The sequence below is a fragment of the Anser cygnoides genome, chromosome 8, assembly GCF_040182565.1.
Source record: "Anser cygnoides isolate HZ-2024a breed goose chromosome 8, Taihu_goose_T2T_genome, whole genome shotgun sequence".
Classification (NCBI taxonomy): domain Eukaryota; kingdom Metazoa; phylum Chordata; class Aves; order Anseriformes; family Anatidae; genus Anser; species Anser cygnoides.
This window is the reverse complement of record NC_089880.1, coordinates 16,955,785-16,969,589: the sequence shown is the minus strand read 5'-3', so window position 1 is coordinate 16,969,589 and position 13,805 is coordinate 16,955,785. Positions and strand designations below refer to the sequence as shown.

The window sequence follows — 13,805 nt, the reverse complement described above, 5'->3', positions numbered from 1 at the left end:
TGGTAGATTTGCTCTGCAGTAAATGCCAAAGCTCCTTGCCTACGCTTAGTTATTACCATTCGTGCTGTGGGCCATCTCCATTTCCCATAGTCCGGCGCTCTCTGGAGCACGGCATGCTGCGCCTGCGAGTTGATAAGACTGCTTTATGATCTATGGCAGTTGGTTTTAATTAAAGCTACCTCCTCTGCATTGCTTTTAGTCTTGTGCAGACAGGAACACAAATGATTTCATCTTTGCTGATCCACCAGCTGCCAAGCTCACAATTATGAGCTGTAATTAATAAGGAAGGTTCTTCCACTGCTCCTGCTGGCTCAAGTGAAGTCAGAGGAGGAAAACTAAGATGAAGATACAGAAGTGACAGCAAACGAAACCTCCACGTTACTACACAGACTGAGCAGAAAACTGGTTAAGCACATTACCTTCAAACCTCCCCACTTTGAGAGCTCCTGGAAGGCTGCAGCAGAGCATAACGAGAAGCCAGCCCGATGAGGCCACTCGCTTGCAGTCACCTTCAGGGCAGCAGATGTTACATAGTCCTTTGAACCAACAAGGTAGCTCCTTAACAGGGAAACACACTTTTTCTTACTTGTGGGACTCCATCCTTAATTTCTACCAACAATTTTGTGTGTGTGTGTAGCTTGGGAGTCCAGTTACACTTGGGAGTTATCCTCCACTCCTCCACAGGTGGGAGGGAGCAATTAGCAGGGCACAGAGGGCATTAACGAACCTCGCTTGCCCTGATCAGCCTCACCTGGGCCATGTACCATCTGCTAAGAGCCATGCTTTGGCTCAGGCTTCAGCTCCCAAGCCATGGCTGAGCTATGCCATGGGTTGTGCCTGGTTCCTGCTACTCCTGACACACTGTCTGTCCCTCTTGCGTTGATCTCAGCCTGCACCTGCCGCTCCGAATGATGGCGGGGCTGTCAGGCACCTGCTGCTGTGGCCACCCAGCCCTGTCACCTCGTCCTAGGTGCAATGGGTCAGCATAGGTGCCCTCACCTCCTGCCTTGTGCCCCTTCCCGCTGCCCTCTGGTGAGCAGCTGAGGCCGTGTCAGGCACTGCGAAGCCTGGGCCCACCGTGACTGGTCTGAGCTTCAGGGGAGCCCCCGGGCCTGCAGGCAGGGGGAGCATGGAGTCCAGCTGGAGCTGGCCTAGGGCTGCCCTGCAGCACCTCGAGTCTGTCTTGCCTTGCGTACCCCTGCAGGATTTCCTGGTCCAAGCAGCCTGGGAACCTCATCTCCGTACCTTCCATCTCAGCCAGCTCCATCTCCTACACGGCACACAAGGTGGGAAAGCCCCAAGAGGGCTGGTGGATGTTGGAGGTCTGTGGCACGTGCTGTTGAGGCAAAAGTGACATATTGCCTCATGTCAAGATAACCTGAAGAAGTTAGAAAAATACAGACAGTTTTTGCAAAAAGCCAGGCTTAAACCATAGCTTTTGGTGGGCACAGAACTCCTACGTCACGTTCTCCTCACCCTTACAATATTTTTGAAGTATGCAAAGTTCAAGTAAGCTAGTTTATCTTCAAGGCTACCTTATGGAGAAAAAAAGAAAAAGCATGAAACTTCTGACTCCATATTCCAGGTGAGAAAGTCAAGCAGTCAGACCTTAGTTGTAGGACCATATTTGGCAGAGACACTATTTAAACTCTGTCACACCAGACCACTGATAAGTAATACTCTCGTCAGAATGGAAGATTGTCTTCCCCATGCAACTAGAACAGCGAGACAGGGCTGCTTCCAGCCCTCCTCAGCTGCCAGGTCACTTCTCCCAGCCTCCCTATATTTGAGGGCTCTTAAAATGTAGATTGGAGGCACCACAGCTACAGTCACCTCAAGACTCCCTATGGAGGGTGATGGTGGCAGACATTAGCCTGTCACAGAAGTTACAGCAGGCTCAGTGTGCCAGTTCCTGAAAAGTCTATGCTCTGCACCAAGAAACCTTAGTCACGCAAACACACAAACAAGGAACATTAAACCTTTAAGTCCCAGAGAATTTTTTATGGTCACTTCAGGATAGCAGGGACTTTCATCTCTTTAATGTGTGGGATGCATAGTGTGTTATTTCTTGTACATCTCCAGTGTTGTCATAGAAGCAAGTAGCATATTTTTTTTTGATACAAACCTAATTTGGTACATCCCAAGCTGGTACATTTTGTGCTGAGTTTCTGTCTCCAGAAGACAAGAACAGCAATCTCAAGCCTATTTAAACTTTTAGGGAATCACAGCAAGCTGTGTTTTGAAAAGGACCTGTGGTATCCATCTAGAGTCAACACACTTAAATTGCAGGGGGCGGGTGGTTGTACCAGACAAGGACACTGCTCAATAGTTTTTGACTGTTAATGCAGAACTTGGTTATTTATTTGAAAATATCAGGTATTTTTAGAAATTTGTATATTCAGCCTTTAATTTGGGTACCTTTCAACCTTTCAAGAGTACCATTGACTTAGAATTTGACTCTAATGAAAAAACTGAGCAGGCTCAATTCCACGGCTGATTTTTTTTTTTTTTTCAGGAATCAAACCCTCCAGCCTTTGCTCAAAGCTTAATTTTGTGATGACTCAAAAGTGCATTTCTGCTGGCAGTCTAGCAGGAATTGCATATCATGCTTTCTGTGTATTGTAGGTGAGGGCTCAGAGCAGGGAGCATTTCCATAACATATGAAACTTCAATCCATGTTTATAATGATGCATGTCATTTATGAGAACAGAACTCCCTCCTATCTAAAAAAAAAAAAAAAAAAAAAGACAACAAAAAACCACCACTCAGGAGATAAAGTACTATTCAAAGGTATTGCAGAACCAAATGTTTTTCTTCCCACAGAAATTGAAGTCCAGAATAAACAGGACTGCCAGCCTGAACACAGGAATCCATTCAAAATCCATACAAATTGAACTTCCTGGCTACCTTCCTTCTTTCTCACCCAGGTTCCTTGTGTGAAAGCATCAAAGCAAAGAGTGAAAGCATCAAAGCAGTACCCAGCTGGTCCAATCTCCTTCACCAGGAACATCCCCCCATTTTGCACAGCCACCTCGAAAGGTGATGGATGGCGACACTGTCCCTCTCTGAAGGTAAAAGGACACTGTATGCATGTAGCATATGCTCCAGGCTGTGCATGACCAGATACGTGCAGTCTAGCACCAGTCTTCCTTCTGGTACCCTCAAGAAGACTCTTGTTCCCCTCCCACATCACTGCCCACACTTGATGGTGTCTCAGCAGGCATCTACTAAGCTGCAAAGTCCCCTCGTGGGCTCAGCCTGGGAAAAATCAGTAGTTCTTATTGCTTTCTCTGACAAGAGTCCCTGAATAGTTCTGGTTTCCACTGTCTGTCCTCATACATCTCTGCACCTTCCTGACCTGCTGAGGCTGTGCTGGCAGCTCCACACACTGCTGAGAGCACCAGCTCCCCCAAACCTCCTTATTCCTGCTGAAAAGCAAAACAGGATGCACCGGCCCTTGGAGGTGGACCAGGGGCCTCCTGTGTCCGGCTGCAGCCCAGGATCATGTATGTCTGGGCCAAGTTCTCTGCAGCAGCTTTGGGGTGAATCCAAAGTCAGGTAAAACTGCTCTTGCTTTTTCCAGGGGAAACAGAAGCAGATTTTGCCTTGCGAGTAAAATTATTTCAGATGATCTGGCAAATACACTTTGTGCTTCCCTCTGTATAAAAGATTATGACCAGGGCTCTTGTGGAGTCATAAATTAAATCTAAAGCTCCAGGACATCACAGTGCTCTCTGACAACAGTGCCTTTGAGGTACTGCTACAGGCAAGGCAGCCTAACAAGACTCCCACCATGTGATTAGCAGGAGTTACCCAGAGGGACAGCAAACAGCCGTTCAGTAGCAAAGCTGCCTTTTGCTTATATGAACTAGCAGTAATTGCATGCTAAAAGCAAAAGCCATGCACCTCAGTGCAACTAAAGGTTACAGTTCCCATTTTATAAAACAAAAGTACTAAAACTATTGTAAGAGACAAATGCGATAAAAAGCAGACAAAGAGTAAATCTGATGTACAGTGAACATGATTGCTGTTCTCTCCTCCTCGACAAGACAGCCTAGCAGGAATGCAGGTTAATTTGGACTTGCCCCCGGGGAAAGACTGTCAGAGGCTACGAGTGGTTTTCAGGTGCCAAACCAAGAGTACACCATGGGTAAAACTCAATTGCATACTTCAGCACATCAAACCTGTCCTACCAAAAAATGCCTGATGGCAAGCAGAGGTTGCGGAGTCTCCATCCGTGGAGGTATTCAAGCACTGTCCGGACATGGTCTGGGCAACCTGCTCCAGCTGATCGTGATTTGAACAGCAGGGCTGGATCTCCAGAACCTCCTGGAGGTATCTCCAACCTCAACTGCTCTGTGACCTGGTGATCTTTATTGGTTTTATTTCATCCTTCTACTCCTGAATACATCATTGTAACTTTCTTGAAAGGAGTTACCAAACTTTTCAGTAGCACATGGACATGCTTTCAGATCTTTCTTGACTGAGGTTAAGGGAAAAGCTTGACCCTCCAAGAAGCCATTGTAAGTGTGCTCCACCACTCTCTGACCCTTAAGCAAAGTCCTTCCTAAGTCTAGTTTGCAGTTTAATTTTCCATTTTTTGTGTGTGTGTTTTTTTTTTCCATAAACTGATGTCCCAGTATATTTGTTTTCATTCTTCCGTGTGTAAGGCTGACGGCACGGGTGGCAGAAGGCAGAAATTGGAGAGGACAAAAGCCAAGCATGGGAGAGCTGGGAAGCAGCTTCAGAGTCATTGAGTTACCTCAGGTTGCTGTCACATCCATTATTATTCATTACAATAACCTCCTGCAGACTAACGAACACGTGTCCTATTAGTTCTGCAGTCACCCCAGGGAAAATAAAAAGCTTTGGACAGTGCTAGGAAGGGTTTCAATTTCGAGCCAATTTTATATCATGGACTATTTTCGGTCAGTACTTCTCATTCAGGTCCTTCTCAGAGCTGCTGTTACGGGAAAAATAATTCTTATAGATGACCATCTCTCCTTGTTGCCTGTGGCTTACATCTTGGGTGATAAAAGCACAGTTCATGCCTCTGTTTTCCTTCACTTGATTTGCTCTACAACAGCACCCGCACAGCCTGATCAGAGCCCTGTCAGGCTGGGTGCTGTACACATCAATAAGAAGTAGCAGACTTTTGATTTTCACCTGCTAAAGAAAGTGTCTCTGAGAAACTGAACCCGCATCTGTTGTGCAATTATTTAAAAATACAATCTAAACTCATTATACTCATAAAGGAAAAATATTAAATATTGTACCAGGGACCTGCACAGTCTAGCTGTTTCCATCCCTCTACCTGTGTCAAACCTTATGAAGGAGCAGGTTCTGTGAAACCATCATCTCAGCCTGGCTGCCTGCGTGGCCTCTCCACAAAAATTTCATAGATTTCATGAAAGCACAAAAAGCTGCTCCTTCCAGTCAGTTGAAATTGAAAAAATAAGGCCACCTGGTTCACTGCAAAGCCGCTCTCTGCCCACAGTTTGACTCCTCTCTGATAAAACACACAACTGACAGCAATCCTTGTTATGGATGCTCCCTTCACAAGGGTTGCTGCAGCACCACTGGAGGAACTGTATAAGATTAAGATCCTTTTGCTATCTTGTGGACCCTCCTTCCATAACCCCCTTCTGGATTTGCAGCCCTGGAGACCAGCTCTTTCCCTTTCCCCACCATCCCCAAGTTCACTTCTGTGGTCCCAGCTTTGCTCATGCTCCCTTTACTGGGCCAGCCTTCATAACCCTGAGCACCGTTTTGTTTCACAAAACGCATTTTTGCAAGCATTTCTGTACATTTCAGGCCTGATTCTGCCCTGCTGGGAGTTATATCAGTGTCACAGTAAAAGCTGACACTGAACTCCAGCAAGGTCAATAGGGCCAGAATTAGTTAGCATCCCTTTAAACAAAAATACGTATTTGGGAAACCTTATTAAAGACTATATTCAGTCATGTTTTAACATACTTTTTTTTTTTTTTTTTTTTTTTAGAACAGAGGTTTTTTAGGGAAGTTAAGGCTTCTGTCATTGTTCTGCAAAGGTAGCTGACCTGGTGTTAATTAACTATGCTTGTGTCACACAACATCACCTCATGCTAAGCAATACAATGACCAGTCTATAAATAAAATAAGAGCTACTGCTAAAATTCACATTCTCGGCTTTAAACTCGAAGATTTCCATGGGACTAAGAGGTCACTTCACTGGCTATATTTATCTCCTTAAAATTAACAGAAAGGAAAAAATAGGCCCTTTCACCCTCAAACTAGAACATAAGGTCAGGATCACAAGCGGTGTTGGCAGGGCTGGGGGTGTCTGGCCGTGTCCGCAGCTCCTCAGAGCTCAAGCGCTCTCCATCAAACTATTGGCACTGCCCTTGGCTCCGATACGCTGCACTGAGTGGGATGGAAAACAGTATTCCTCTCATGTCCTGAGCCATCTCCCTGGTGTAGACAAAGTCTTGATGAGACTCAAAAAAAATTAGTCAGTCTTTCCTGTCACTTCCTGGCATGTGAAAGTCAAAAACATCAGGAGAAAAATACTCACCATTTGTTTCCAGAAACCCTGGGGAGCCAGGACGTGAAATCTGGGAATGACTCAGTGGCTCTCCTAGAAAATGGCACTTGTCGCACTTCCAAATATTTCACTGATCTTAGAAGCTGCTACCAGCAAAGGGGTGAACTATCATTTAAGCCATTTACCTACCAAGGGATTTGGCCTGACCTCTCTTTGCAGGCGTAACTACTATTAATAGCCATGATGGGAGCTGTGTTGTGCTGAAAGGAAAATAGATGCTGTGCTATTTTGGTATTCATGCTCTCCTCTAGCAGGGCTGGTGCTAGCCCACTTCTCCAGGGAAACTGGTACGATGTCCACTGAAACAAAACCTCCCCTGTGCTCCGTCCTCCTGTGTGAGCCTCCCTTCAGGTGCTCTGCCTGTGCGTGGCAGCAGCGTCGTGCTGTAACAACAGTCGGGTTGGTGCTGGAGGGCCAGTGCTCGTGGAAAAGGCAACAACGAGCTCATTCACCATTTTTCCATGTAGCCAAAGACTCCAAAGGGTCTGGCAAACTAACCAGAAATCATCACGGGAGCCCACATCCACAAAGCAGCCTTCTGTTTTCGGTGAGCACTTTGAAATCTCTCAGAGGGCTGCGGGTGGTGCCTGCAGACGACTCTGGGGTTCGTCTTTTTGCTGCTCCCGTGGCCCGTTTTTCTGTGCTGGGATCATGCACCAGCTAAACCATCAAAGCGGACTTAGCTGGAGAGCAAATAGCAACTTAGATGTTGCACCCCAAGCCAGCACTTGACAAAAGGCTACTTTTTTACTAATTGGAGTCTTTGTTTAGGCAGTTCAAGCATCCTCAATGCTAGAACTGACAATGAAATTATTAGAAAGAAAATTTTGCTTTTCTTGTAATCTGAATGTCCAGTTAAATTATTTCTATAGCTGGAAGATAAATGGAATATGATTTTCTCACATGAACACCTGAAACAGTTAATGAAGATGAGGTTTATGTTCCGCCGGCATAATATAATCCCAAAGGCACAGATAATCCCAAAGAGTAAAACAAGTCAAAAGGCCTACTACACCATTTAGAAAGAGACTTAAATGGCAAGGCAAAAGACCATACTTATTCTGAAGCAAGAACAGCATTTGGTATAGCTGCTTTTGGTGCTATAATCCTCCTCTACCTGTAAACCTTGACTGAATATCAGATGAAATATCAGATGAATATCAGATGAAAACCCAAAGTGATTGGGAAACAGCCAAGGGAAACAGAAAAGATGTGGCCTGAGAAGTCTTTGACACCAGTTATAAATACAAGTGAAAGCAAATCCGAAAACCAGATAAATCTCATCCTTAAGAAACAGGGACCCTGAATACAACCCTTTCACCCCTCTCTAGAAGCTGCGCGGTTGGATTTTCAGAAACACTCCTGCTTAATTCGTCCTCACTAATTCATCCTGGGAGCCTGCCAGCACCCTGCTCAAGTCCGCAGCCATGCTGAGCGGGCTGCAAATTCCCCATCAAGCAAGCGGTCAGTTCTCGCCTGGCTGTGCTCAGCAGCTGCAGTGCAAGGGGGGAGCTGAGGAGGCTGAAGCCACCCTGTGTGCTTTCTCCTCCAGCAAGTCCAGCAAGTGCCCCTGCTAACCAACACCTTTGCCTCCAGCCTTCAGCCAGCAAAAAGGACCATATTTGTACCAACAAACAAGAACCATCAACTACAGTCTTTGATCATCCTCAGACTAACTCCCACAGAATAATTTTAATTGCAAAAGTCAGTCATGCAGACACACTGCTTGGATTTGTTCCAAGGCCTATGAAATTTGAGGACACTTATTTTTTTCTTTTTCTTCTTTCTCGTGAAGAAAAACCTGCCATGCTGGTCAGATATACAACATACCTGCGATGCCTCGGGCACTCGGGGCAAGCCGAAAAACCCAGGAAGCGCGTACACACACGGTGCTGAGCTTCACCAGCCTGTAAATAGCAGCCATGGTTCTGAAGCTCCCAGAGGAACAGAGGAAATAAATACCCCTGAGTACCACTAGGCTAAAACAAAACTGGGCTGCCCACAAACTCTTTTGTTTCCAGAGCTGATGATCTCCCAGTGCTATGCCCATACAAAGCCAGCGTCCCCAGCTAATTGCACTCTCAACCAGGGTTTGCACCACATCAAATCCACGCAGCAGCATGTGTCAGCAAACCAGTGAAAAAACAGCAAAACCAGTAGCCACAAGACTATTTCTAAAGCTTTTCCCACCCAAAGCAGAGAGAGCTGTGCTGCCCAGATGGGACACAGCCTCTGTGGCCAAGGCAGTGGCAGAAGCCAAAGCTCCTGCTGTGGGGTGCGGTGCGGCCGTGGTTCCCCACGGGGCTGTGGAAGAGGCTGCTGAGTTTGAGGCTGCTCAGTGGAATCTGGAAGGATTTTTTTTTCCACCTACGGAAACTTCTGTGGCAAAAGGAGTTAGAGAGGGAAAAGCCAGTTAAACTTCAGCCATCCTCTATGGATGGTAAACTTAGAAACAGGAGTAAGACACATAATTTAGAAAACCAGGATAAAAAACAAGCCAGCTGCTTCCCCCAGAGTGCAGCCCTTCCCCGACAGCTCAGTGTAACTCTCCTATTTACTTTTCATCCTCTCCCAATATTTATTTTTATGATTATTGCTTACCAGGACAGCCGCATGGACTAATTGCCATGTTTTGAGCACAGTCTTTTATGGCTAAGCCATGAAACTCACTGAGTGTAACTTCTGACCCTGCAATGTGTCTTTCCAAAACCAAATTTGAAGGCTCAAAAACTAGCAAAGTGGGAAAGAATGGGATGTGAGTTGCCAAGTATTCGTGTGCAGACAGGTGAAATTGAAGGTCCTGACGTACCAAAGGAGCTATGATTGCCTATGCAACAGTGAAAATTAATATACCCCTAATTTGGTCTCAGTCTAAACTAAACTGAAATGAATGCTGCAGTCTCATCTCACCCTAGACTGGCTTCTAGTTGACAGCTCTGAATAATTCAGTAGAAAGCCTCTCCTGACAGTTACTGCTGCAGACAGCTCCCTGTGAGACCGGCCCATGCGATACGCACACTGCAGATCCTCACCCGGCCCGGCAGCTGCTGCCTACGCAGGGCAGTGGGGAGGGCAGCACTGCTATGGGAAGAGAGGGGCTCGCATGGTTGCCTTGCCTAGTAAAAAAAAAAAAAGAGTTCTGTTTTTCACATTGATTAGGCACTTCCATGTGATAAAGGGAAAAGGCAACAAGCCACATCTACACGTGCATCCTTCTTCACTGTCTTAAGAATAAACCCTGTCAGTCAGTGCAATGTGTAGCTTTAACAAATTAATTGCTGTGGTTAAAAATCTCTCCTACTGAGCAAGGTTTTGGTTAATAAGAACAATAGAAATCAATACATTTAGGAAGATGCTCTCCTGTTTCTTACAGCATCTCTTCCAAAGAAGACGTTTCCTGTAAACAGAGTTGCAAGAACATACTGGGGTGTACTGAAATAGCTCGGGTCTTCAGTCACGTTTTGTTCTGGGGTCTGACAACAACCAAGTTCTCCAGGCACTTCCATCATACTGTTACACACTGTCCCAGCTTCAGGAATAGCTGAGACCAAGCAACGAGCTAGGGGAGATCTTGGTCTAATGAAGGAAAAACCATGGGGACCAGGGGAGCAGGAGAAGCAGGGGAAGGAGGAGATGTATCAAGGAGTGGGGCAAGGGAGTTGGGCTGGCATGGGGTGGAAAAGTTTCGCAGCAAAGAATAGCTGATATACGGCCTCCATGGTGTGCAGAGAGTGAAGGGTATTTGCAGGGGTGTTCAGTCTAATAAAAGAAAACTAGAATTAAGTGGGCAAGAAAAATGATCCAGACTGAATGGTCCCAGCTCTCTCAGTCTCCTCATATGTCAGATGCTCCAAACTCTCAGTCGTCTCTGCAGCCCTTCACCGGACTCACTCCAGCATGTCCAGGTTGCTCTTGTACTGGGAGCCCAGCACTGGACCCAGCACCAGTGCTGAGCAGAGGGGAAGAATCACCTCCCTTGACCTTGCAACGCTCTGCCTAACACACCCCAATTGGACTTCATGTTCAAGTTGTTGTGCACCAGGAACTCGAGGTCCTCTTCTGGCAAGCTGCTCTCCAGCTGTTTTGCCCCCAGCAGGTGCTGGTGCAACGGGCTTGGTTCTTTCCCAGGTGCAGGACTTTGCATTTCCCATTGCTGAATGTCATGAGGTTCCTGTCTGCTCAGGTCTCCAGCCTGCCCAGGTTCCTCTGGATGCCCGCACACCCACCTGCTCTGTCAACTGCTTCTTCCTGCTTTGAGCCATCTGCAGACTTGCTGAGGGTGCTCTCTGCCCCATCATCTGGGTTATTAATGAGAGTGTTAAACAGCATCATCCCCAGAGATGACCCCTTGGGTACACCACCTGGCCTCCAGCTGGACTTCATGCCACTGATCACAACCCTTTGACACTCATGACAAAATCACCCGTGTTGGTCTGCCCACCAATTCTGACCCCTAAGTTCCCAGCTGGCTTATCTCCCATTTGCAGGCAGAACTCCATGCTTTCCCCCTGCTCTCTCGCTGCCCTTCCTGAGCATCACGTACCCATCCACCACAGCATGTCGACTGTGTGAGCTATCTTACCATTCCTCTGTGATGCCGACGAGCTCACAGCACTGCAGTTCATGCAGGCTGCTAATTCCTCCTGTTTGTTCCCAAGCTGTGTCCATGCCTGGATGAGCAGGTTCCCCTCCCCTACATCTCATCATCCATGACCTCTTCATTGCTTTGCTGCCAGCAAGCAGCTGTGAGGGCCAACGTCCAAGTCCCTCTCCTCTGAGAGCTGCTTGACACCAACTGCAATCAGCTACTCCGTGAGCACAAGTGGCAGAGGTTTAGGCACATGCTGAAAGGTTGCAGCCTTGGTGATGGTCCAGGAAGGTACTGATCAGCATGGAATGGGATTTCATGGTATGGCAGGGAGCTTGTCTTGAATTCCCGAATAACGGAAAGATCAATGTTATACTGGTGCTGTTAGATTTCCAAATTCAAGTGCTCATATATCCAGAAGAGCCAGCATTAAAGTTTCATATCCAACTTAAATCTGTTCTCTCAGCCATTGATCACAAGTTCACACTCACATTTTTTTCCCCGAGGAGACAAAATTCTTTCAGAAATTTGGTTAATGTGTGGTTTGATGTGACATTGGCTTCAGCTGCAAGAGTACTTAAAGGTCCCAGATCCTTCTACGACCAGCTGCTAATCAAGAACTGTATCTCTGCAACAGTTTTTTTTATTCCCAAATTGTGTCAGGACAATGTTTTTGGGACCAGGTTGTCAACCCAGTAATGAAATTGGTTTGAAAATGAACATATTTGTCCTGAAATGCAGTATTTCATCGGGTGTACTGGATGGATGAGCTTAGTGTTAATGTTTGAACAAAAAGGGTTGCATAGGGATAGAAACTGTTCTGTGGGACCTATTCTTTGCTGTAGAGTGAGACAGAGCCCACAGGAAGATAAAGAGTGACCTTACAGTCCAGGCAATGGAAAGCATCTCTGGGAGAACAGCAATTTGGTCCTACAGCTGCCATCACTGCCACTCTTACTTAGGTTTCTTACAACACCTTTTTCAGAGACAGCAGCTAGCTAATCACTCCCTAGATTTCTGCTTACTGACTGGAGATCCTCCTTGGTCAAGTTACAGATATGTCCATCATTTGTTACTGCAACTACAGCATGAGAGCTTTGTCAGTACTACTGACAGTAACGTAGGATTTTTCTGGAGAGTCAGAACCTGGGCAGATGGACATTCAAAACCAACAGAGAGCTGTGACTTTAATTTTAGGAGCTATAGTTCTTTATCCATAAGGCAATCACAATCCCAGTCCCCAGCTTCATGGGGGGTAGTGAGGATTAATGCTGGTGCAGCACGAGGCAGTGGACTGAGCAATGCCATTCACCAGAACGTGAAGGAATGAATAGCTCTGTCTCAGATCAGCCTTTCAATCTTGGGCTGAAAACAGAGAATGGGATCAGTCACCAAATAATTAGAAAGAAGCAGGCTGTCACGTTGACTTGGCATTAAGTGCTCATCTAAAGATTAAAGAAAGGGTTCTGTTTAAAAACTGGATGAACTTGCAAGGGAGCTGGAACGAAGTTGTGATATGCCATCCTAATACCCTTTTCTAACTTCTGAGTGGCTGACTTTTTCGGAGTGACTAATTAAAATATGTCAAATGGCCTGTAGCTAAGTTTTGGTGACTCCTCTTCACTTAGGGACCAGTTAGTACCAGATCAGTGTAATGAGCAGTCAGTGTGTGTCATTCCTGTACACTTCATCCCCACAGAGATTTCCTGCCACTGCTGCAAATATGTTGTTTGCAGGGAGATCAATGGCCGTAACAGTTCGCCTTTAGGCTCCATGGGAAAGCAATTGCAAGGGGAAACACAGAGAGGTCTTCTTTTGTCAGACAGACTCTGGCAGCTTTTCAAACTGGCAGCTTCCAATTACAGGCAAGGAGAAATCTTTTAACCTGTTTTCCTGGGGAAACAAGGCTGATATGATCACATTGTGTGCCAGTCCTCCTGCAAAACCTTTAGCACCCCTAATAGCTTCAACCAAAGCTAGCAAGCTGGCATAAAGATCTTCAAAAAATGAAGCTTCTCTAATTTTCATAAAAATAGAGCAGCACGTAGAGAAAATTAACACTATGAATGCTCCTGCAGAAGAAAAGGCAGGAAGAACTTACCTCCTAGCTATTGTCTTCAGCAGATGCCGCTGGCCATGGATGTACTCGCCAACTAATCCGCAGGTATGAGGCTCCAGGGAACAGCATGTGCTGTCTTCTGCCTGGGTGGCACTAAAAAAAAAGAGACGTGATTACAGTGGGGGCCACAGGTGACATGAAAGAGTAACTGGACAAGGAAAGGTTCAGGATATGATAAGAGGAGAGTTCGATCTATTTTGCACAGAACTTTGTATCTGGGAGCCCTGTGATCGTGTATCGTGGAAGGTTTGCTGTGGTATGGCAGTGTAAGCGGTGTAGTAGTGTAAGACAGTCTGAAGGAAACCAAGTTTCCACCATTCATCAAACAGCCTGGATTTTAGTTTGGTTGTTCTTGTTGTTTTCATTGTAGGAATTCATAATACTCCTTCCTGTAATTTTCAGCTGTTATTTTCTTTTTCCTTTCTGAGGGAGAATTAGATCATATGGTTTCAATCTAAGATTTAAATCACTCTAACATAAATTTGGGCTGTCTGATTATTAAGCAGAAGAAAAAA

General features: G+C 46.0%; 1 long non-coding RNA gene across 1 annotated transcript in view; it reads right to left on the bottom strand.

Moving 5' to 3' along the window:
* LOC136791365 (uncharacterized) overlaps positions 1–13,805 on the bottom strand; it is an 80,271-nt gene that overhangs the window by 42,697 nt on the left and 23,769 nt on the right. Inside the window, exon 4 of the long non-coding RNA XR_010833196.1 lies at positions 13,273–13,383. This is a non-coding gene — a long non-coding RNA (uncharacterized lncRNA). The remainder of the gene's footprint in view (positions 1–13,272; positions 13,384–13,805) is intronic.